Source organism: Chlorocebus sabaeus, chromosome 7 (genome assembly GCF_047675955.1).
Source record: "Chlorocebus sabaeus isolate Y175 chromosome 7, mChlSab1.0.hap1, whole genome shotgun sequence".
Taxonomy (NCBI): domain Eukaryota; kingdom Metazoa; phylum Chordata; class Mammalia; order Primates; family Cercopithecidae; genus Chlorocebus; species Chlorocebus sabaeus.
The window spans coordinates 63,458,137-63,480,884 of record NC_132910.1 but is presented as its reverse complement, the minus strand read 5'-3'; the positions used below and the strand labels follow the sequence as shown (position 1 = coordinate 63,480,884).

At 39.0% G+C, this 22,748-nt stretch overlaps 1 long non-coding RNA gene across 1 annotated transcript in view; it reads left to right on the top strand.

Annotated features, from left to right (window-relative positions):
* Window positions 1-282: 282 nt before the first annotated feature.
* The window catches only part of LOC140712093 (uncharacterized), a 189,623-nt gene continuing 167,157 nt past the window's right edge, over window positions 283-22,748 (top strand). Inside the window, exon 1 of the long non-coding RNA XR_012093543.1 lies at window positions 283-383. This is a non-coding gene — a long non-coding RNA (uncharacterized lncRNA). The remainder of the gene's footprint in view (window positions 384-22,748) is intronic.

Genomic DNA, 22,748 nt, shown 5'->3' with positions numbered 1-22,748 from the left:
AGTTCCATTTTTGGATAATATTTTAACCTGTCCCTTTGTCTTTTTCTGTTTCGTTTCCTTAAGCTATTTCCTGATTGAGAACTTTGATGTGTGCAGCCTGACTTCATAAAACTTTAGTGACAGTTCTTCCATTCTATTATTTTCTGAGAATTTCCTTCAAATCTCACAGAAGATATTCTAGCCTTTGAGGCTGACATTGACTCTCATTCTTTATGAGAATCTGAATTTCATTCTTTATAAATTTGCTTCTGGCCAAATTTTAAATACACTTTGACTTTTCAGATGTTCTGGAAGAGGACGTCTGTAATCCCGCCCTGTGCGGTGCTGCTGGTGATGTGCTACACTCTGTCACACACCAGCCTTTTTCAAACCTAATTGTATTGGTAAGTAGCACTCATGAAATTCTACCGTTTCCAAGACTTTAGGTCCTGTCCTCATTTAGTCCTTTGGGAAAGTCTTTTGAATAGAGGAAAAGGCAGATTAGCCCTACTGATTTTGGTCAGGTATATGGTATACATCCTAGGAAATTTTTTTTCCCTATCCAAACACTACCTATTGATAAAACTACTTAGCATGTTGCAACCTATGTGTACTTCTTACTGGAGTGTGGGCAGATTCCTTAGATGTCTGGAACTAACTTAAAAATCTTGATTTCACATAATCTAAGCATCCTTCACTGATGTAGTAATTTTCACAGACTAGCAGACAGCCTTTTGTGGCTCCTGTGATCCCCGTGCCTTTGTGTAGTCCCCTGTCCCCTCTCCTTGAGTGTGGGCAGGAGCTGGGATTTGCCTCTAGCCATGTAGAATATAGCACAGGTGACAAGCTGTCTGTGATTATCTGTATGTGCTCATAAGCATAAGATGTTATATTTTGATGTAATGTTTGTCTGACAAGAAGATTCCCTCTCCTTTGTTAAATTTGATGAAGTAAGCGGCCATGTTGTAAGCTGCCCATGTAGAGGGGCATATGTCAGGAAACTGAGGTTGACATCTGGCCAACAGGCAGCAGGAAATGAGGAGCCCCTGACCCAAATACCTGTAAGGAACTGAATTTTGCCAGTAACTGTGTGAGCTTGGACGTGGGTCTTTCCTCAGCCAAGCCTCACATAAGACCACAGCCCTGGCTGAAAATGTTGATTTCCATCTTGTGAGACCCTGAGCAGAGGATCTAGCTAAGCTGTCTACAGAAACTGCATCTACAGATCTACAGAAACTGTGAGATAATAAGTGTGTGTTGTTTTAAACTGCTAAGTTTATGGTAAATTTTTATGCAGCAATAGATAACTAAGAAAGAGACTAAAGCTTTGAGACTGACAATGATCTGACAGATCTCCAAGCACAGGAAAAACAGGATTGGCAGTTGCCTAGGAATCATCTAACTAGGTGGATATTTTATGAGTCAATTAGGAAATCTTGGACAAACAGCCTTAAACTACATAAGAACTACATAGAACTACATAAGAACTACACAGAATGATCTAACATTGCTAAATGTCAGTCTATGTGATAAACACAGGAGAAAATAGTCACTACTTCTCATGGCATTCAGGGAGGCAAAACTTTACTAGGCCTCAAATAATGGTTAGAAATTGCTTCAGTGGTCAAAGTTGTGGGAGAAAGGTGTCTTTCATTCAGGATAAATAGCATAAACAAAGGTGACAGATGAAGCAATGTATTTGAGAGAAAAATGATCAAAAAGTCTGGATGATCCGGAAGCTTCAGGAATGGGATAGTGTGGGATAGTGTGAGGAGCACAGTAGTTAAGGAATAGGGAGATTATCTTGTAGAATACTCTCCCTTCCCTTCCCTTCCTCTTTTCTTTGCTTTTCTTTCCTTTTCTTGAAATGGATTCTCACTCCATCACCCAGGCTGGAGTGCAGTGGTCCGATCTCAGCTCACTGCAGCCTCCACCTCCTGGGTTCAAGTGATTCTCCTGCCTCAGCCTCCCAAGAAGCTGGGATTACAGGCATGTGCCGCCATGCTCAGCTAATTTTTTGTATTTTTGGTAGAGATGGGGTTTCACCATGTTGGCCAGGCTGGTCTTGAACTCCTTACCTCAGGTGGTCTGCCCATTTCGGCCTCCCAAAGTGCTAGGATTACAGGCTGGCTGTGGAACACTTTTTTTTTTTTTTTTTTTGAGATGGAGTTTCACTCTGTTGCTAGGCCGGAGTGCAGCAGTGGCACAGTCACAGCTCACTACAGGCTCTGCCTCCTAGGTTTAAGTGATTCTCCTGCCTCAGCCTCCTGAGTAGCTGGGACTGCAGGTGCATGCCACCATGCCCAGCTAGTTTTCATATTTTTAATAGAGACTGGGTTTCGTCATGTTGGCCAGGATGGTCTTGGTCTTTTGACCTCGTGATCTGTCCTCCTCGGCCTCCCAAAGTGCTGGGATTACAGGTATGAGCCACCGCACTGGCCTGAACACTTTTAATACAGAATAAGAAGTCTAAAGTCTATCCTTTCAGCCTGTGGTGTCTGCTCCCTTTCCTACCCTAACCCAAGTAACTGCTTTCGTCTGTTTTGTGTATTGTGTTATTTTCAATATTTCATTTAAACAAAGGGTTCCACGGCTAAAAACAATATGTGAACTTACTCTGGAAATGTGGAGCCTCTTATTTCTTTTGAGCAGAGTTGTTATTAAATTTCTATTCTACAATTCATCTGGCTATACTTTTCAAGTGGCATTGAAAGAAGGATAAATTGAAGTTATGGGGACCAATTATAAGGTTATTGCAGTTATTTACTCTCTGAAATGGGTTCGTTGATGTAGGCAAAACAGGATTTTGCAATAGGATTTAGGGATTTAATTGTGCTTAGACCAGAGCCTTGCACACTTGAGACTCTCAATAAATGTACGTTGAATTGTAGAGATTTAACAATAGGACTCAAATCCTGACAAAACAAAAAATTGCTAGAGAAAGTGTTGTCGATGAACCACATTAAAAAATACCACTCTTGGAGGGGAAAGTTGAATGGAAATATTCCATAAAGATAACAAGAGATAGTATTTTGGTCATTATGTTGAAAACTATCATTAGAAGTTTGATATTATAACATCAGCTTTTGCTAAGAAACAAATTATTTTACTATATGAATTTTCTAAATGAATTTTCTTGCAATAAATAATAAACTCTTTGATCTGCCTTACTAAGATCTGCAAAGTTCTACATTATATATTGTTATTTTGAAAGTCAAAGGGAACAAAATTATGCTTATTTGAAGTTTCCTAATGCTCATTAAGACTAACAAAGCAAGGCTGAAAAACCAAGAGAAACAGACACATCACCAAATTAATAACCTTCACAAAATGATAGCCATCAATTATTTCTTTGTTTAAGAAAAGGAATGAAGTTTTTAAAGATAGTACCTTAAAAATAAAACATATATTCTGGGAGTATTCAATATGAATAAGGAATATTTTAAACCAGAACCTCTTTAGCCTTCTTAATTAAAGTATTCCAGTTATCTTTTAAAGGGATTTAGAATACATAGGGAATTTTTTTCTTATTTTCATTAGCTCTAATTAGTAACAACACCAAGTTTATAAAGTAAATACATCAATACCAGCTTCTTGAAAATAACTTTGTCTTTCCTGGAACTTGGAATAGTGCTCAGATCCTCATAACACTCAATGCATTTGACTGACTGATGTTTGAAAACACAAATAGTTGCCAGTTACGGTTGATACAATTTCTCTTATTTGTGGAGTATGATGGTAATCTCTGCAGTCTAATTCTCAGTTTATTTACTCTCAAACATTTTATAAAATGCATCTCAGAAATAATTAGAAGAATATGGTTTAAGGAAAAAAATCTTAATCTAACTTTTTTTCCTATATTTTCTTTCACAGTGTCTTCAGAAAAAAAAATCTATAAACGCATAGGCTTTTTTTCTATTAATTACAGCAGTTTTTGAATTTGGGTGACTCCTGGCTTATATCTGCTTAATAGTGATTGCTTTCCCAAGAGGCTAAGAATATGAAAATTTTACAACCCAGTAGAGGAAAAGTGTCAAGGCTATAAAGACATCTTCTGAGTCCTATTATGTGAGAGAAAACAAGTATTTCATATAAAATATATGATCTTTTTCCTTTAAAAAACAACGTTTAAAATGTACTTTTTCCTTCCTTTGCTAAAAATACACACTAGCAAAGAGTAGTAAAGGAAAATAATGAAATGCTGGAAAGATTGGTGTATCCTGATGATAAGGAAGATGAGGTATTTGGACCAAAGGACTATATATCTTACTTTTGATGCTTAAACTTAAATAACTAAAAATCATTATCTTTCAAAACTTTGAAACATGTGTGAAGGCATGCACATATAATTATTGTGGTTGAATGTTATTTTTGTTCTTACTCAACTTGCTTTTTAGTGTAGCCCTCCTATTTTACAAAACTGACAATGTTGACAAGATCATCTTTATGGGTATTTCACTTGATATGTGGGAAATTGATCTGCAATTCAGAAAGTCAGTAGGAAAGTCTGGAAGCCAATAAATCCTTTAGAAATCTCAAGGTGACTGAGTACAAAAAAATATTAGATAAAATCCAGCAATGATGGATAAGAGATCCAGGCTATTTTGGGCTTTACATCAGGCAAGCAGGGACCAGATAGCTCCCATCCATAGGGTGGAGAGACCATAACTGGAGATCACTTTGCAGTTGTGTGAACTCATGGAAAAGAAACATGGAGGAAATCCAGAAAGGAGAAATAACAGTGATAAAGAAAACTAAAGCACTGATTGGTGAGGAGAGTAAAGCCGCTAAATGTCTTCAGTTGAGTGAATATTAAATGCATATTTGTGAAGCCCAAATGAAGAGAGGACCTGTTTAGCTTAATATGCTGATAGTTAAGAAAGGGATGATTTTCAAGGAAAAGTTTCAAGGAACTTATTAGAAGATACCTCAACATTTTTTAATGGAAATATTAGTTTTGACAAAGCAGTAACTGTAAAAATGAATTATGAAAATAAATATAAGAATATTTATTGAATTGCATTTCAATTTATGTAAGAATTTACATTATTTTATAAATCCTTATTTTCATCATACTTGTCAGCCATACTGTTAGGAACTATTAAACAACACTTAATTATGGCAACAAAAAAGAAAAAGAGTCTTTAAGTTTCATTAGTTCTCAAACTTTTGGTCTCAGGACTTCTTTATACTTTTAAAAAATATCACGGTTCTCAAAGAGTATTTGTTTTAATAAGTTATAGCCATTGCTATTTATCATATTTAAAATTAAGCTTATGACAATTTTGACATTTATTTATTACTTTATTAAAAATAATGATAATAAGCTCATTACATGTTAACATACAGAACATTTTTTTAAAATTTTACTTTCCATTCCGGGATCCATGTGCAGAATGTGCCGGTTTGTTACACAGGTATAATGTGTGCTGTAGTGGTTCACTGTACCTACTGACATTCTCTAGGTTCCCTCCCCTCACCTTCCACCCCACAACTGGCCCCGGTGTGTGTTGTTCCCCTCCCTGTGTCCATGTATTCTAATTGAATAGAACATATTTTTAATGAAAAGTAACTATAGAGGAGAAGAGTGGCATTGTTTTACATGCTTACAAGGGTCTTTAATGTCTTGCTTAATAGAAGATAGTTGGGATTCTACATTTACCTTATTGGGATACGTGTTTTTTTGGGTGAAGTATATGTAGAAAGTCCAGCTTCACACAGATGTAAATGGAAAAAGAGAGGAAATTTTTCTAGCTTTTTCGTATAACTGTGGATATTCTTTTTGATATACACTAATACCTAAGAAATTGTAGTTTTTTATGGGTTAGTTGCACTATGGACTCTGACACCACCCCAGTAAACTTTTAGGGCTCTGTAACATTAAAATTCATTTGTCTGTCTTGCATTTTTAATGGGTCTTTAGAGTTTGTAATGTTTATGCATTGGTCATTTGAAAAATATTTGTTCTGTGAGTTATTCCGATTTTCCTAAGGTTGACACATTTCATTATACAGTATTGAAAATTCATATACATTAATATTACCACTGATCCATACAGAAGTTTTCAAGTTTTAGAAAGCTGTGAAGTTCACGGTTATGAATGAAAGTTTTTCAAACTTTGAAATTCTCCTGAAATTGAGTTTTATCATTGGCCACATATAAAGTCAGTTGTTTTCTTGAAGTGATAAGCTCACTTTGTTCATTTTCAAGAAAAATATTTTCCAAATCTCAATCTGAATAGCTTTAGTTTGTCTTTCAATCTTTTTTTAAAAAAGTAAAAATAGCGAGTTCAGCTTACGACTCAAAGAATTACACAGTGTTTTTTTTTTTTTTGAGAGGGAGTCTTGCTCTTGCCAAGGCTGGAGTGCAGTGGCACGATCTCGGCTCATTGCAAGCTCCGCCTCCTGGGTTCATGCCATTCTCCTGACTCAGCCTCCCAAGTAGCTGGGACTACAGGTGCCCGCCACCACGCCTGGCTAATTTTTTTGTATTTTTAGTAGAGGCAGGGTTTCACTGTGTTAGCCGGGATGATCTCGATCTCCTGACCTCGTGATCCACCCACCTTGGCCTCACACGGTGCTAGGATTACAGGCCTAAGCCACCACGCCTGGCCCACACAGTGGTTTTTCTCAAATCATTGTCCTTTGGTGTGCAGCCAAAACACTCTATGCATCTTTCCCATTTCATCACACAGAATATTAAAAATATGTGTACTCATGGGCCAAGAGTTAATACAATTAAGTTTGCTCTGACTCCTCAGACGCATTCCTGAGTGAAACTGGCTGGATTCTCTGGCTATTGTGAGTACATGGAGGTGAAGAGCATGAGGACTGCTAGTACAGCTTGGATTCATGCTAAAGCACCAACAATTTTACCCACTACAAGTGCAAACGTCAACATAGTATTAAAGTAAAATAATATCTTAGCATAATTGTGAAAATAGTTTCACCTTGTGGACTCCCCAAAAGTTTGCAGAGACCTTTAGTTTTGAGAAGCACAAATGTTGAAAGTGAATCACTAGGAGATAGAGCAAAGGCTGTCACTCCTATTTTCACCATTTCGTTCCTAACCTAAATCCAAGTATCTTTTCTGTCCTTTTTTTTTTTCCTTTTCTTTTTTCTTTGGTTTTTTTTTTTTTGAGAGGGGGTTTTGCTTTGTTGCCCAGGCTGGAGTGCAGTGGCATGATCTCAGCTCACTGCAACCTCCACCTCCTGGGGTTCAAATGATTTTCCCACCTCAGCCTCCTCAGTAGCTAGGACTACAAGTGCATGCCACCATGCCTAGCTAATTTTTGTATTTTTAGTAGAAATGGAGTTTCACCATGTTGGCCATGCTGGTCTCGAATTCCTGACCTCAGTTGATCCACCTGCCTTTCCTGCCTTTGCCTCCCAAAGTGCTGTGATTACAGGCATGAGCCACCACATCTGGCCCCATGTATCTTTTCTATATGAAAAATAGCATATATGGGCTCCTGGTTCAGAATGCAACCACACTCGAGAGCATACCATACCTTGCAAGGCATATTCTCACAATAGGGACTGCAACGGAGTCTTCTATAGCTCATTCTAGCACTAAGCCAGTAAACAAGCCCTGGGATGTGTAAGGAGGTGTAAATGACTCCAATTATTTTAGGAAAAGGCAGAAGGAAGATTTATGACACTAACTCAGGATGCTATCATAGGCTTCTTCCTACAAGTGTCCCAGCATCCTGGAAGAGGCTCTGGGTTTGGAAACTGAATTAGAGCTGACAATTGGATGAAAGGCTAAGACTTCTCAATGTGGTCATGCAAGTCAATTTTCTGTTCATTTGGTCAGATTAAGAAAATTTCCCCCAACCCTAGATTTCCACAGATATTATTGGACTGTTCATCTATTTCATCCCTAAGGATTCAAGAAGGTTTAGACATTACTTCTTTAATCATTGTTTAGATACTACTTCTTTCATCATTGAAGGGTGTACCAGCATGCTAAAGTACTACAAGTTGAGCATCCTTAATCCAAACATCTCAAATTCAAAATGCTTCAAAATTTGAAATTTTTTCAGTGTCAACTGATTCCCCAAAGTGCAAAATTCCATATCTGATTTAATGTAATGGGTTGCACTCAAAATGCAGGCCCACAACACACAGTTTATTCAGCCTCCCCAAAGGAAAAAAGACTCCCCTAGCTCCCTTTAGCTGCAATATATCTTTCCCAGGTACACCCATATTCACCCATGCAAGCATGCCCACAAAGGGTAATAAAATGTCAGGTGTGTAGGCTTAATGCACCAACAGCAGGTTCTCCACAACACCCCACATGAGGTCAAGACCTATATTCATTACTGACTGTCATTTTCATTTATTCTGTGCTCTGTGGTGTAAATGTGTTGTTGAAAATGTCAAAGAGGCTTGAATAAACCCCTATGGGTAACATTGATAAGAAAAATGGCCAGGCGCAGTGGCTCACGCCTGTAATCCCAGCACTTTGGGAGGCCAAGGCGGGTGGGTCACAAGGTCAGGAGATCAAGACTATCCTGGCCAACATGGCTAAACCCCCGTCTCTACTCAAAATAAAAAAAATTAGCTGGGAGTGGTGGCGGGCGCCTGTAATCCCAGCTACTCAGGAGGCGGAGGCAGGAGAATAGCTTGAACCCAGGAGGCAGAGACTGTAGTGAGCCGAGATCACGCCACTGCACTCCAGCCTGATGACAAAGCGAGACTCTGTCCCAAATGAAAAAAAAAAGAAGAAGAAAAAGAAAACAGGAAGCATTTGTGTTTTTGTAGCACAAAAGGCCAAACTGCTGGAGAAACTGGATGGTGGTGTAAGTGTGAAATGTCTTGCAGTAGAGTATGGTGTTGGAATGACCACCATATATGACCTGAAGCAACAGAGGATAAACTGTTAAGTTCTATCCTGAAAGTGATGAACACAAATTATGCATATGCAAATATTCCCAAACCTGAAAAAAAATCCCAAATCTGAAACACTTCTGGTCCCAAGTATTTTGTATAAAAGATACCCAAATATATGAGTTGTTCTCTCTAGGCTGGAGTTGAACACGGGAAAGGCTGCCATTGAAATGGACTTCCTGATTTCACTGAGGATCACAGGATTCAAGAGTGGTGAGGCCCAGTTTTACCACTTAACAGAGGCTGAGTATCTGTGGTTGTCCCAATTAGCTGATAAACAGATGGTTAATAGAACTTTTAACCACAGAGATCTTTGGCAACGCTGACTCTTTCCTTAGGTTCCTTCAGACTCTTTCCCTGAACCATCCCTAAAGGCCTTTTCTTCATCCTCCTCAGATGCTTTTGCAGTATATCCTTATTTTTGTCTGGAAGATGTTACAACTCAAATATACAAAAAAATGTTGTACCTTAGTATTTTTGCAAGAATAGACAAGGGTATACTTTACAAATTAGCCCTATATTAAAAATCTATAGAATAGCATAGACCTCTCCAAATTTGTCACTTCAACCAAATGGTGAAATTGAGATCACTCATATATAGCCTAATATGTGAAATAATTTGAGGTATGAACTTGAGGTATGAACTTAATCAGACTTTTTTTTCTTATGATGGTTTTTAAAGTCTAAGACAGAGGTTACAAACATTTCTTCCATGAAGTGCCAGATAGTAAATATTTTAAGCTTTGTAGGCCATATGATTTCTACCGCAGCTGCTCAACTCTGCTGTCGTAGTGGGAAAGCAGCCATAGATAGCCTGAGAAAGAATAGGTGAGGCTATGTTTTAATAAAACTTTATTTACAAAGGCAGGCAGCATGCCATAATTTGCTGATCCCTGCTGTAAGTTCCTGCTTTACTTTCAGCATCTAGTAACTTCTATTCCATGTTTTTTTCACAAATCCATTTGGAAGATACACCCATATCCTCTAGTTATTCATTATCTGGTCTTGTATTTATATTCAAACTTTTGATTCCCGTCTCTCACCACTGAAACTTTTAAAAAGGATATTATTATTTTTATATAGTTATTATTTATTGGTCATATCTAGTAATTTTTTTGCATATTTTCTGCCTTGATGTTCCCGCTATTTTAACAGGGGATATTACGGCCAGAGTTAAGATTTGAGTAGACCACTTGACAACACATGCTGGCCTATCAAAAAGAAAGTATGAGACTTGTTAGCAGATGTTCTTCAAAATTGCAAATAGCTGGTGTGATTATATGAAGTTACTGGTCTCTATCCTCCTACAGTTGACTACTGGGAAATTAGGGTTACCTGGGACCCATAACTAATGGGGCTCAGAGGGTATTCAGGTTACTCTGAGGGTATCCCTGAAGATGCCCAGAAAATATCAAAGGCATTGAACTGGCAGGATGGAATTCTCCATAGAGGGCAGGAAAGCTGAGTGGTCCAAGCTAACACTCTCTAGGTGGAGAGTGAGGACTGGGGAAAGGTGGCAAAGTCTGGGAGAATAAACATGTTAATAAATCTCATTCCAATACCACAGTGAAATGCAGCTTACTTAAAGGAAGGCATCAATAAAGTACAACCTTAATTCCTAAGTAAAATTTGACTCCTGATTTAACATAATTTTTAAAGGATAAAATGCTTGTAGGTGTGATAATTTAGTGAATTATTGAAAATATAATAATGAGAGCTAATACTCCCAACACTGAATGTAAGAATAATTTTTGCTAACTTCATTTCCTTTTTTTCATACACTAAATAGTACAGTTTAGTATGACTTGGAGAGCTTATTACAATTTTAAAGGGAAGCAGCTTAATATTTTTTTCTATTTCTCTTTCCTACTTGAACAGTTTTCTCTACCCATGAGCCATCTTTAATGTGCACAATCCATGATGTAATAAAACAAACTGTCAAGAACAATTAGATCAAATTAAAACTATTCAGAAGAAAGTATTCATCACATGCTTGGCAAAGTTTGTGGCTTCATCCAAACTAAGTGTAAAACTAAAACAGAAGTCCTTGGTCTTTTACTGTTGATTTTCTACCATGCGACTATACAGATTTCAAAAGCTGTTTTTTTGATTGGAATTCTATCTTTCACACATATTGAATTAATTTTCTTAGCATTTTGCTGATTGTTCCACTACCTTTTAATTTAAAAGAGAAACCCAGAAAAATGTCACTTGCTTTGTTTTTAATTTTCAGAATACATTTTAACATTTCTTCCATTTTGTTATCCACCAGCATCACTGCTATTTTCTATCTAGTCTTCTATTCTCATGCAATTACCCTGGAGATGTTTCCAGGGACAAATCATGGCTGTTATGTATTTATGCACTGGAATTAAAGTATATAGGAAGAGCAAGACCTGAGACAATTCTTTGACTATTAGATTATGGCGTTTAAGTTTCTTTTTTTAAATGTATGCATTCATTTTTTTTCTTCATTGACAAATATTATTGAATGCTTACTGTAGAAAATCCATTGGGTTGAGACGAAGGTGGGGAAGAGATAAAAAGATATATATAGTACAATTGTCTTTTGAGAATCATAGAATTTTAGAGCTTTGAACGCATTATGTGGATAACTCATTTCAATTTTAAGGGACAATAACATTTTTGTTTGTTTTTTTCTCCTGCTTCAATAGTTTTTTGTACCCACTGCTGCCCATCTTTCACACACAAAATGTATGATGCGGTAAAATGAAACATTTCAACTAGAAACCGAATTCAACCTTTTCATTAGACATGTGAGAAATCATAGCTCAGAGGTAGTTTTCGTTCTGTTTTATTTTGTTTTTTGAGACTGAGTCTTGCTCTGTTGCCCAGACTGGAGTGCAGTGGTGCGATCTCGGCTCACTGCAACCTCCGCCTCCCAGGTTCAAGTGATTCTCCTGCCTCAGCCCCGCAAGTAGCTGTGGGACTACAGGTGCCCGCCACCACGCCCAGCTAATTTTTGTATTTTTAGTAGAGACGAGGTTTCACCATGTTGGCCAGGGTGGTCTCAATCTCTTGAGCTCATTATCAGCCCGCCCCGGCCTCCCAAAGTGCTGGGATTACAGGAGTGAGCCACCTCGCCCGGCCCAGAGGTTTTAAATGGCAACACATAATGTTGCATGATTTCAACTGGCTGAATCTAGAAACTCACTCTAATAGAGGAATTTTCAATTTCTCAAAAAATGCTTTATAGTAACTGGAATTTAATATTGAATATTTATTGCACTAAATCACTTAGTAGGCTCTACAAATGAGATTAAGGACACTTTGAACTTCATTATTTGTTTCCAAAGGCATTGATGAAATATATTTTGCTTTGCACAGAGAGGTAAAGAGTATTCACATTGCATTTGGCAGCCCCTGAATGCCTATTAACTACTGGAGGTGATAATTGGGCAGCTGCAAACTATTTCCAAAATGCCTATATAGAATGAATCCTGGCTTGCTCACTGGAGTTAACTTTATCACATAGACTAGCATGTGATCAAGCTAGTCAGGCTCATTTAAGTCTTTCTCTCACTCTGGAACCACATTGATGCCAAATGGTTTTTACTGGTAATTCAGGCTGATTAGAAGCTCTAACTAATAGCTGCTAGTTACTGAATATCTACTGTGTGCCAAGTGCTTTATATACATTCTTTTAAAATAATTACAAGAGGGAGGCATTATTATCCATCTTTTAAGCAGATGAGAACATTGTAGCTCAGAGAGGTTAAGTAGGTTAGAGAGGCTAAGTAACTTGCTCAATGTCACCCACGTAATAAATGTCAAAGCTGCTATTCAACACCAGGTCTGTCTGATTATAAAGCTTGTGTGTTTTCTGGTATTCATCCACTCATTAATCCATTCCTTATTTTGTTTCAGAAAGAATTTATGACAGTTTAATCAGGAGACTATCACAAAACATGGAGTTACTGGGGGAGAATGGTAAATGGTGAAAGAGGGTCTTTGGAAACCTCAGTTTTTGTAGCTCCAGAATATTTTAGAGGAATCTCTATGCTTTTAGTGCTTCCAAGTTAACAGGGCTTGCAAACAAGTTCAGTTTGATCTCCATTCTTGCCAGGTGGATAGGAAAGAATGTTAATTTCCCTTGTTCCTTGTGGCAGTTTCTTTTGTCTCCTAGTGGCATTCAGACTGATAATCTTTATGGTCTGATTTATTTTTGTATTCTTTACAGTCTTGCTCTTGAGTATACTCAAAACATGGAAATATGCAGACAGCTGATCTGAAATAGGCAGGACCAAGATAAAGGGTCAACTAAATAAAGACAGGGTTCCTTTAAAGTGAGTGACATTATAAAAAGTTGACGCACCTCCATGACCGTGAGGGCATGACAAGGTGGTTCCTTGATCAAGCATGAACCTAGGAGAACATGAAGGTTTAATCCAGCTTTGTAACTGACTTGCCCTGTTGTTTCTCTTAATATTGTCAACAGTAGACTCTTAACTGTGAAGAACAATGATACATCTAATCTGTTTTGGTGCCTCAGTTTCCTTATCTGTAAACTGGAAATCATATAAGGAGTAGCTCAACTTAAAAGAATGTTGTGTGCTATTCATAAATATGAAACTCTTAAGAATATACTGTGGTAAAATATAAATGTTTAAGAACTTCTAGATATAGGGAGGATAAATTATGTACTCCTGCAAATTCTCTTATTTAAGTTATATATATACATGTGGGCAGAGATTTGGTTAATAAAAGCCTTGAAAAAAAGAAGTCAGTCAAAAAGACCTGATTTTTCACCATTAGATGAAATTCGGCCTTGACTGATGTTGCTCAGGTTAGTTAATACTTGGTTTCCCCCGAAAAAGAGTTTTTTCTAGAAAATGGGTCAGAAAAAAATGACTGCCTGCAAGGAAAAAATGTAAGATAAGTAAATATATTCTCTAATAGCAAGTGCCACTGAGCTTCTGTTTCTGCGTATCCTTCATTAGGACATCATGCTCACACACTTTGTGTACTTGGTGGGGAGGAGACTAAGAAGCCTGCCAGAATGAAGACAGAAATACGCTAGGTTTTTTTTTTTTTTTTTTTTTTTTTTTGAGACAGTCTCGCTCTGTCGCCCAGGCTGCAGTGCAGTGGCACTATCCTGGCTCACTGTAAGCTCTGCCTCCTGGGTTCACGCCATTCTCCTGCCTCAGCCTCCTGACTAGCTGGGACTACAGGCACCCGCCACCTTGCCAGGCTATTTTTATTAGAGACGGGGTTTCACCGTGTTAGCCAGGATGGTCTCCATCTGACCTCGTGATCCACCTGCCTCAGCCTCCCAAAGTGCTGGGATTACAGGCGTGAGCCACCGCTCCCAGCCGAAATACTCTTATTTTTAATAATGTAATTCTAAAATTTTTCTCCATTAAACATGCAAACTGTTCTTTGTTTACAGTATTTTTTTTTTCATAGTCAGAAAACAGCTTGGATGGGTAAAACTAACTGCAGAGGTAGTTGGAGAGAATGAAAATTAAGATGTGACTCTGTTTACCTTAGTTGCACTCACTTTTTGTGAGAAAAAAAATGAGTAGGTGGATAATTTCTTGTCCAAGTTATTAATTATAGGAATTAAACCTCACTGCTGGGACCAGCTGAGTTAGCATGATAGTGTTGCTATTCAGTGAGGCAATAGACGTGCAGCCGGCTGGGGAGCTGATGTAGTCTCTCCCTCCCTGTTTCCTTAATCTCCAAGGCTGGGTAGTGGATAGTGACCTCACAGTGACCTCTTCACTGCTGAGATTCTTCTCATCACCTTTTAGCCCTCTTTAGGTATAGTTGTGCCACCTTGTTCCTTGAGGTGGAGGTGATTCAGAGCTGGGGTGACTGGCAGCGTCTTAGACATCGGAGGCCCAGTTCACAATAGGTGTTTCTAGGATCCTCCCTCTATTTTTTTTTTACTGCCCTGCTAGTGGAGTTAAACTTAAGTCCTTTATTCCACCTCAATTTACTTCCCTGTTTTCTAAAAAGGAGCTTAATAAAACCCATACTTGCAAAGAATTTTAGACATATGGAGCAGGAATGCTACTGAATTACAAAGTACTATGTTCTATGTCTAGGCTTCAGTTAAAATGTTTTCCTCTGTTCTTCCTCCCAGATTTGAGCTGGCATAGTGCCTGGGATGAAAGCACATCTTCAGGGGAATCTTTGGGTTTTTCAAATGCTCAAGTGGAAGAGTGTGGACAGATGGAGGCCAGTGTTTTCTTATAATGAACACTTCTGGGATGGACTGATGCTTTTCTGTGGATTTTTCTCCTGCCAAAAGTGCCTGCAACTCTCATTTTACTTTAAGACTTTCACATTCTTGGTAGAATTGTATCTGCCTACTTCCCAGCCAAATTGGTGGGAACCTGCCTGTGATACATACCCTCCTTGTCTCCACTCATCTTATTTTTGAGAAATGAGCAGAGCAAACAAAATCTCTTGTGGCTTTAGTATCTGTGTTGCTTTGTTATTCCTCAGCATTCTATTCATAGGAGGTGATGCTTGTCCTTTGGACTAGGTTTTTTCTTTAATTTTTATTTTTTTTATTGGAAGACACAACTTTCCTGGTGACACAATGGAGAGATAAAGGTATAGTAAGGAGAAAAGAGAACTACTGAAAAGAGGATTGAAGCTCTTGTTTAAGTGAAGTTTTCAGTACCTGCAAAGTGTGGATTTGAGATGCCTCTGTACTGAACTTGAATGAGGAGGTTCATGATTGGGATGGGATATATAACCAGTTACAGAACTCTTATCACCACTCGGTACTGTGGCAATGATAGGGGTCTGTAATTAGGAAAGCAATCAAGACTGTAAAATTAGACCTTCCACTTTAGGAAAGAAGGGACCCGCTTTTATTTACCCATGAGCTCAGCTTGCAGATAATCATTTTGCTGTGGTTTTTAGAGAAGACCACCATGGGAGAAAGGCATGTAAATCTCATTTCACTGCTAGTTAAACAAATCAGTGAAAGTTGCAGGGGCAAACCCTCTCCAGAGTGAAGCCCTGCAGTAATTACCAACTGTCTCCTGAAAGGAGATGGTGACACACACGGCGAGTATGAGTCCTGGCTTGCTCTTTGGAGTCAAAGAACATTCATTTGAAAAACTGGTTCTCTTGTTATTGTGTCAGAAAGAGGGCTTTCTAACAGAGGGATTTGACAGACTAGACAAAAGCCCTGGTTAAGTAATCAAATGTTCATGCAGGTGTTCTAGTTTTCCCTGCAGCACTTGTACATACCAGATGAGCTGTGCTTGGGCCTGATGTACATTCTCCTTGGGTTGAAATTTCTGCATATTAACATTTTTCGTGGATGATGCATTTTTATGTAGATATTTTACTACATAGAATATTATCATTTTTTTTTTTTAATTCAGAAAATGAGCAACTGCTTTCCTATTTCAGCAAACAGATCATGAACATTCATTATGGTATGCTGTTCTCATTGGGGCTTATTTGTGGGCTTTCTGAATTTATCATTGGCAACTGCACTGTTTGGCTTAACTGTTGGACTGTGGAGCAAGGAATTATCCCTTTAATCTCTCTGCTGTTCTACTTTTTAGCAATATGCTACCTGTATTGTTCCTGGGCACCATGTGCCTTGCTGTAATCCAAGATGCAGTTTTAATCAGCATTCATTTTGTTGTAAGGGGAAATAAAACCCATTCAAACTAGCTCAAGTAACAAAAAGGCTTTCCAAGAGAAAATGATGGCTTCTTTTTGAAATAAAATATAGGAAATATATAGCCCAGCTCAAAGGAACCACACAATTGTCATTCATTTACTTTCATTTCTTGTCCCTATGTGAGTCTCGTCTCTACTCTGCACAGGATAGCCACATAGTCTGCTCTTCTTTTTTCTGCAGCATTTCTTTCTCTGTGTGCTTATCAAGCATGCATGTGAACATTCCATCTTTCAGGTAAGTGACTCCTGCCATATATTTATTATTAATTTGAGACTGAATAGAAAAAGGAGAGACAGAAGGAGGGGTGGGAAGAGAGAGAGAGAGAGAAAGAGAGAGAGAGAGAGAGAGAGAATATCTGATGGGTTGCTGGCCAGACAATTGTCATCGTTAATTTATTGGTTAAGTTAGGATAGTAACAAATGAACTCACCAATCTAAGAGTAGGTTTTATTTTTTGCTCACATTTCATGTTAATTATGGGCTTTCAGGGAAGCTCTGCACATTGTAGTCAGTCAGGAACCAAGGCTGAGAGAGTGGCCACTGTTTTGAACATTACTGGTCACTATGCCAGGTGGAAAAGAGAACTTTGGATGGTCTTGCTTTGCAATTAAATGCCTGGCCCAGATGACACACACTACTTCCTGCTCATAGCACATGGGACAAAAGTAATTTCATGCTTCCCTTCCCCCAGCCATATGTTTAGAAGGCGCCTGATGGAATATTTGGTGAATAGCACTAATTGCTACCACACCTTAGGACAAGGATCTTATGATCATCTAATTATCTCTTGGAATTAATGTGGCCATAATGTATTTAGCACTTTTTCTTCTTTACTGATATTTTTTTAACTCTGAAAATAAGTTCGATAGAAACAGTATTATGCAAGGTTATAGCTGACTATAAGCTACTTTAAAGATAATGATAATAAAGACAATTATTTTGTACCTACTATATGCCAGGCTGTTCACATAGATTATCTCTATTTGTTGTAAGAGTCCATATTAACATAATATTGGTTATATTGACTCCAAATTCCATGTTCTTTGTGTTACTCACATTGATGCTAAAGGGTAGTTTTGGAAAGTAGTATTTCTTCAAACTTGCAATGGAAACATCTCCCATTCCTTTATTATTTTATTTTATCTTATTTTATTTATTTATTTTTGAGATGGAGTCTCACTCTGTTGCCCAGGCTGGAGTTTAGTGGCATGATCTCTCTTCACTGCAACCTCCGCCTCCTGGGTTCAAGCGATTCACTGGCCTCAGCCTCACAAGTAGCTGGGATTACCGGTGCGCACAACCACACCCTGCTAATAGAGACGGAGTTTCGCCATGTTGGCCAGGCCCTCGAACTCCTGACCTTAGGCTCCGCCCGCCTTGGCTTCCCAAAGTGCTAGAATTACAGGAGTGAGCCATCACGCCTGGCCTCATTACTTTAATAAGTGTCTTGCCTTACAAGTTTCTCAGAGTATAATGGAGAAAAGTGTAAATTTTATCACTGATCCTTTAATTTTTTATTTACAATTTAATGGCTATCATGGTAATATACATACACACATATAACATATTGCATATGTGTCTATAGATTAAGATTTGAAGTCATACTCTCAAGTTTATAACAGCAAGAATTTTCACCAATCTCTACCCAACCCTTCTTCAATTCCCATTCTTCAAAAGCATCTGCTTCAAAGTCTTTCAATTGATTGTTCTATTATTTACCTCTGTATTTTAGAATAACATTTTTAAACTGCTATTCCTTACTTTGGCAATTTTAGAGTAATTACTGTGGAAGATGAAAATTTAGCTCCCTCAACCTGCAGTATACTTTGCTCCCCACCTACCTCACCACACCTCAGTCTGTGATACAGCTGTATCACACGTTTTAGTTAAATAGTCAGTGTTACAAATAAGCAAATATTTTGCACAGTTGAGCCATGTTGTTTACTCAAATCACATTATTTTTTAGAGTTAATAATTGCTTCTCTTTCTTTTTTTTTCTTTTTCTTTTTCTTTTTTTGAGACAAGGTCTTGCTCTGTTGCCCAGGCTGAAATGCAGTGGCACGATCATAGCTCACTGCAGCTTCAACCTCCAGAGCTCCCTCCTCAGCTTCCTGAGTAACTGGGACTACAAGCTCGAGATAACCAAACCTGGTGCTTCTCTCTCTCTCGAATACTTTTTAGATATTTTCATGAATCTATTTTCCAATTTTCTGGGAATTACAAGAGTCCTTTCAATGTAATCAAATATATCCTTCCTCTCTCCCTTGTCCCTTCCCTCCCTTCCTTCCTTCCTTCCTTCCTTCCTTCCTTCCTTCCTTCCTTTCTTCCTTCCTTCCTTTCTTTCTTCCTTCCTTCCTTCCTTCCCTCCTTCTTCCCTTCCCTCCTTCTTCCCTTCCCTCCTTCTTCCCTTTCCTTCTTCCCTTCCTTCCTTCTTCCCTTCCTTCCTTCTTCCCTTCCCTCCTTCTTCCCTTTCCTTCTTCCCTTCCCTCCTTCTTCCCTTCCTTCCTTCTTCCCTTCCCTCCTTCTTCCCTTTCCTTCTTCCCTTCCCTCCTTCTTCCCTTCCTTCCTTCTTCCCTTTCCTTCCCTCCTTCCCTTCCTTCTTCCCTTCCTTCCTCCTTCCCTTCCTTCCTTCTTCTCTTCCCTCCTTCTTCCCTTCCCTCCTTCCCTTCCCTTCCCTCCTTCCCTTCTCTTCCCCTCCCTCCCTCCCTCCCTCCCTCCCTCCCTCCCTCCTTCCTCCTTCCTTCCTTCCTTCCTTCCTTCCTTCCTTCCTTCCTTCCTTCCTTCCTTCCTTCCTTCCTTCCTTCCTTCCTTCTTTTCCTTGCTTTCTTCCTTTCTTTTTTCCTGTCCTTTCACTATCCTTTCCTCCTTCCTCTTTCTTTCTTCTTGGACACATCCTTTATGGAGCTTTCTGTCCTCCTGCTTGACTCTTGACTAATTGTTTTCTAGATCCTAATTTTTGTCAACACCCTAGAGAAGTTTTTGTCTCTCTTCCATGTTGAGTATCCTGTTTGCTTGACCTCATATCTGTTTTTCTTAATTTTTTGCTCCCATTTTTTGGGTTCACCTCCTCTGGTAGCTTTCTGAAAAAGGTGATAGGAATTAAATTTGTTTTGACATTTTATATAATATTATTTTACCCTCTCAAATGGTCATTAATTTGGCTAGGTTTAGAATTCTAGGTAGAAAAATCTTTTCCTTAGAATTGTGAAGATATTTCTGCATTGCTCAGTTTTGCTGCTGAGAAGATAACATTTTTATTTCCAAGCATTTTTTTATGTAGCTTGCTTTATTTCTCTGGAAACTTTCATTCTGTCACATTTTATTTTTGTGATCATGTTTTCATTTCTAACGGATCCCTTTTGGTGTTAGACTGTTCCTTCTGTTGGAGCATCCTTTTTTTTTTTCCATTTGTTTCACAGACTCAATATCTTCTGAAATAACTTTTTTATTCTTTCTTGAGATGGAGTCTTGCTCTGTTGCCCAGGCTGGAGTGCAGTGGCATGATCTCGGCTCACTGCAACCTCCACCTCCCAGGTTCAAGCGATTCTTCTGCCTCAGCCTCCCGAGTAGCTGGGACTACAGGTGTCTGCCACCATGCCTGACTAATTTTTATGTTTTCAGTAGAGACGAGGTTTCCCCATATTGACCAGGCTGGTCTTGAACTCCTGACCTTGTGATCCATCCTCCTCGGCCTTCCAAAGTGCTGAGATTACAGGCGTGAGCCACCACACCCGGCCTCAATATCTTCTTATATCTCTTTGAGGACTTCGTTAGAGTTTAAAATATACATATCTTTATTATTTTTAATAGGCAATATATCCAAATGGCAAACCCTTCAAACAGTAAGAAGGGTACTCAATGGAAAGTGTATCTTCCTTCCTCCTTGACACTTGCCATTCAATTTCCCTCTTCAAGGTCTTCCCTTTTAGGCCAGTGAGTTCCTTTTTTTTTTTTTTTTCTTGAGACAAGGTCTTACTTTGTCACTCAGGCTCGAGTGCAGTGGAATGATCTTGGCTCAGTGTAGCCTCAACCTCCCTGGGCTCAGCTGATCTTCCCACCTCAGCCTGCCAAGTAGCTGGGATTACAGACACGTGCCACCACACCTGGCTAATTTTTGTATTTCTTGTAGAGATGGGGTTTGGCTATGTTGTCCAGGTTGGTGTTGAATTCCTGGGCTTGAGTGCCCAGATGGAATCTGCCTCCCAAAGTGTGGGATGACAGGCATGAGCCACCATGAGTGGCCCAGTAGGTTGCTTTTATAAGAATCCAAGACACCTGCTAGGACAGCCCAGCTGCCAGTGTTCTGGGATCCAGGTGGGCAAAGAGGTGAAGGGTTCCCAGTCTTAGGTGGGTCAACTGTCATATAATCCCTTCTTTTCATTATGGTGCCTCATTCTAACTCTTAGCTGTGCAATCTTAAAAGCCTCTCTACTTGAGGGAGGGCTATTAGTCAGTCTTCTTTGGGATAGAAGAGGAGTAGCCCCATGACTAGGATAAGAGTTGGCAGAGAAATCTGAGACTCTGATTGCTGTCTATCGAGGTTTTCAATACATCTGCCTGTTTTCTGGCCCACCCTTCAACTTACACTTTAGAAGGACCTGGTTCCTCTAATTTGGAGTCTTTCTGAGGTTTTGCAGTCTTCTGCATAGTCAATACCCGGTGTTTGATCTCAGGCTACTTTTAGGTATTCAGTGGTTTGGTATAATCCAAAAGAAAACTGTTTTCAATCTCTCATCCAAATCGAAGCTTCTCTCTTTCCCTGCCTAGTGACTAAGTGGCCAGCAGTGGGCCGGGGGGATCTGGTGAATTACTGTTCTATTTTTCTTGCTTCTGCCTTTTCTTTCCATATGTCAGGTTCCTTCAAGATGGAAGAAGGAGAGGTGAGTGAAGGATGAGAGGAAAAGCACCTTTAACTTAACAAGGACTGCTAGCTCTCTCTCGGCTCTCCAATACCCATACCAGTGTTCATATGGAAAATAGAACCATAAGTTCTGAATTTGAAATAAGGCTTTGTCACTTATTGAGAATGAACTGCATTATAGGAAGGAATGATGCGAATACTCAACAGTCAGATGCTAGGAGCAATACCCATAGAGCCTTGCTCTGCTGGTATCTCATGGCCCTGGAAAGCAGTAGTTTTGGGCAATGTTTTCCTAGTTGCTTCATGCCCATATATCTTCCTTAGTGTCAACTTAATCCTTGGGCACGTGGCATGTTCTCACTGAACTACTCTCTCTTCACCCAGGTGTCATGGTTTTTCTGGCCAGTTATCTGTTCTCAATTCTCCAAACGAGGTCAGACATCAGAATCTATGTCCTAAAACTCCAGAGGAAAAAGGCCAGTAGTAATATAGGGTTGACTATGAGCTTTGTCCTCAGCAAGGATGTTGTCTGGGAGTCTGTCTTTCTGGAGAGCATCTTTTCTATCTTTTTCAGTAGTTCTCTTTGGAAGACTTATTTGGTTTGAGGAGAGAGGAAATGAGACAGTACTATTTATACATAAATGCGTTACAGAATCCTCACCAGGAGAACTCCCTATGGTTCTCTTCTTTAGACCACCAGGGATAAATATTGTTAAATGATAAACAGTCTAGTGACCTACTAACAAGTCCTACTTGGGTGTGTCTGTAAATTTTTTTCTTTGTATATTTTTTTTAATCCAAGATATATTCTTTGCCCTTTTCTAGCCTGCATTTTACTCCAGAACACTGATCCCTACAGATTTAATTACCTGGATTCCCCCATAGCGGATTGCTATCCTCCAGTTGGATTTGGTCAATAGGAGATCAGTGGGAGAATAGGAGGATGGGAGGAAAAAGGAGTCAGAGTGTTTACTTCCTTTTCCTCCTGTTCCATCTCCTGTGGCTACAGCTCCCATCATTGGTCCCTCCTTCTCAACCTCAGGTCTCTCTGGGTTCCGGGAACAATATTTTCTCCCTTTCTTCCTTCAGTGCCAGTGGTGCTAATTGCTTCCCACTATTGAAGTCTCTGGGTGTCTCACCATTCTTTGTTTGTTTCCTTCATCATGCCCAAAACTAATGTAAGTTGTCACTTCATTGGAGTTTCTTCATTTGGTTGATTTGGAGTGAATCTGTTTCCTACCAGAATCCTGAAGCATACAGTAGGAGTATTAGTACGGAAAATAGACCCATAAGTTCTGAATTTGAAATAAGGTTTTGTCACTTATTGAGAATGAACTGCG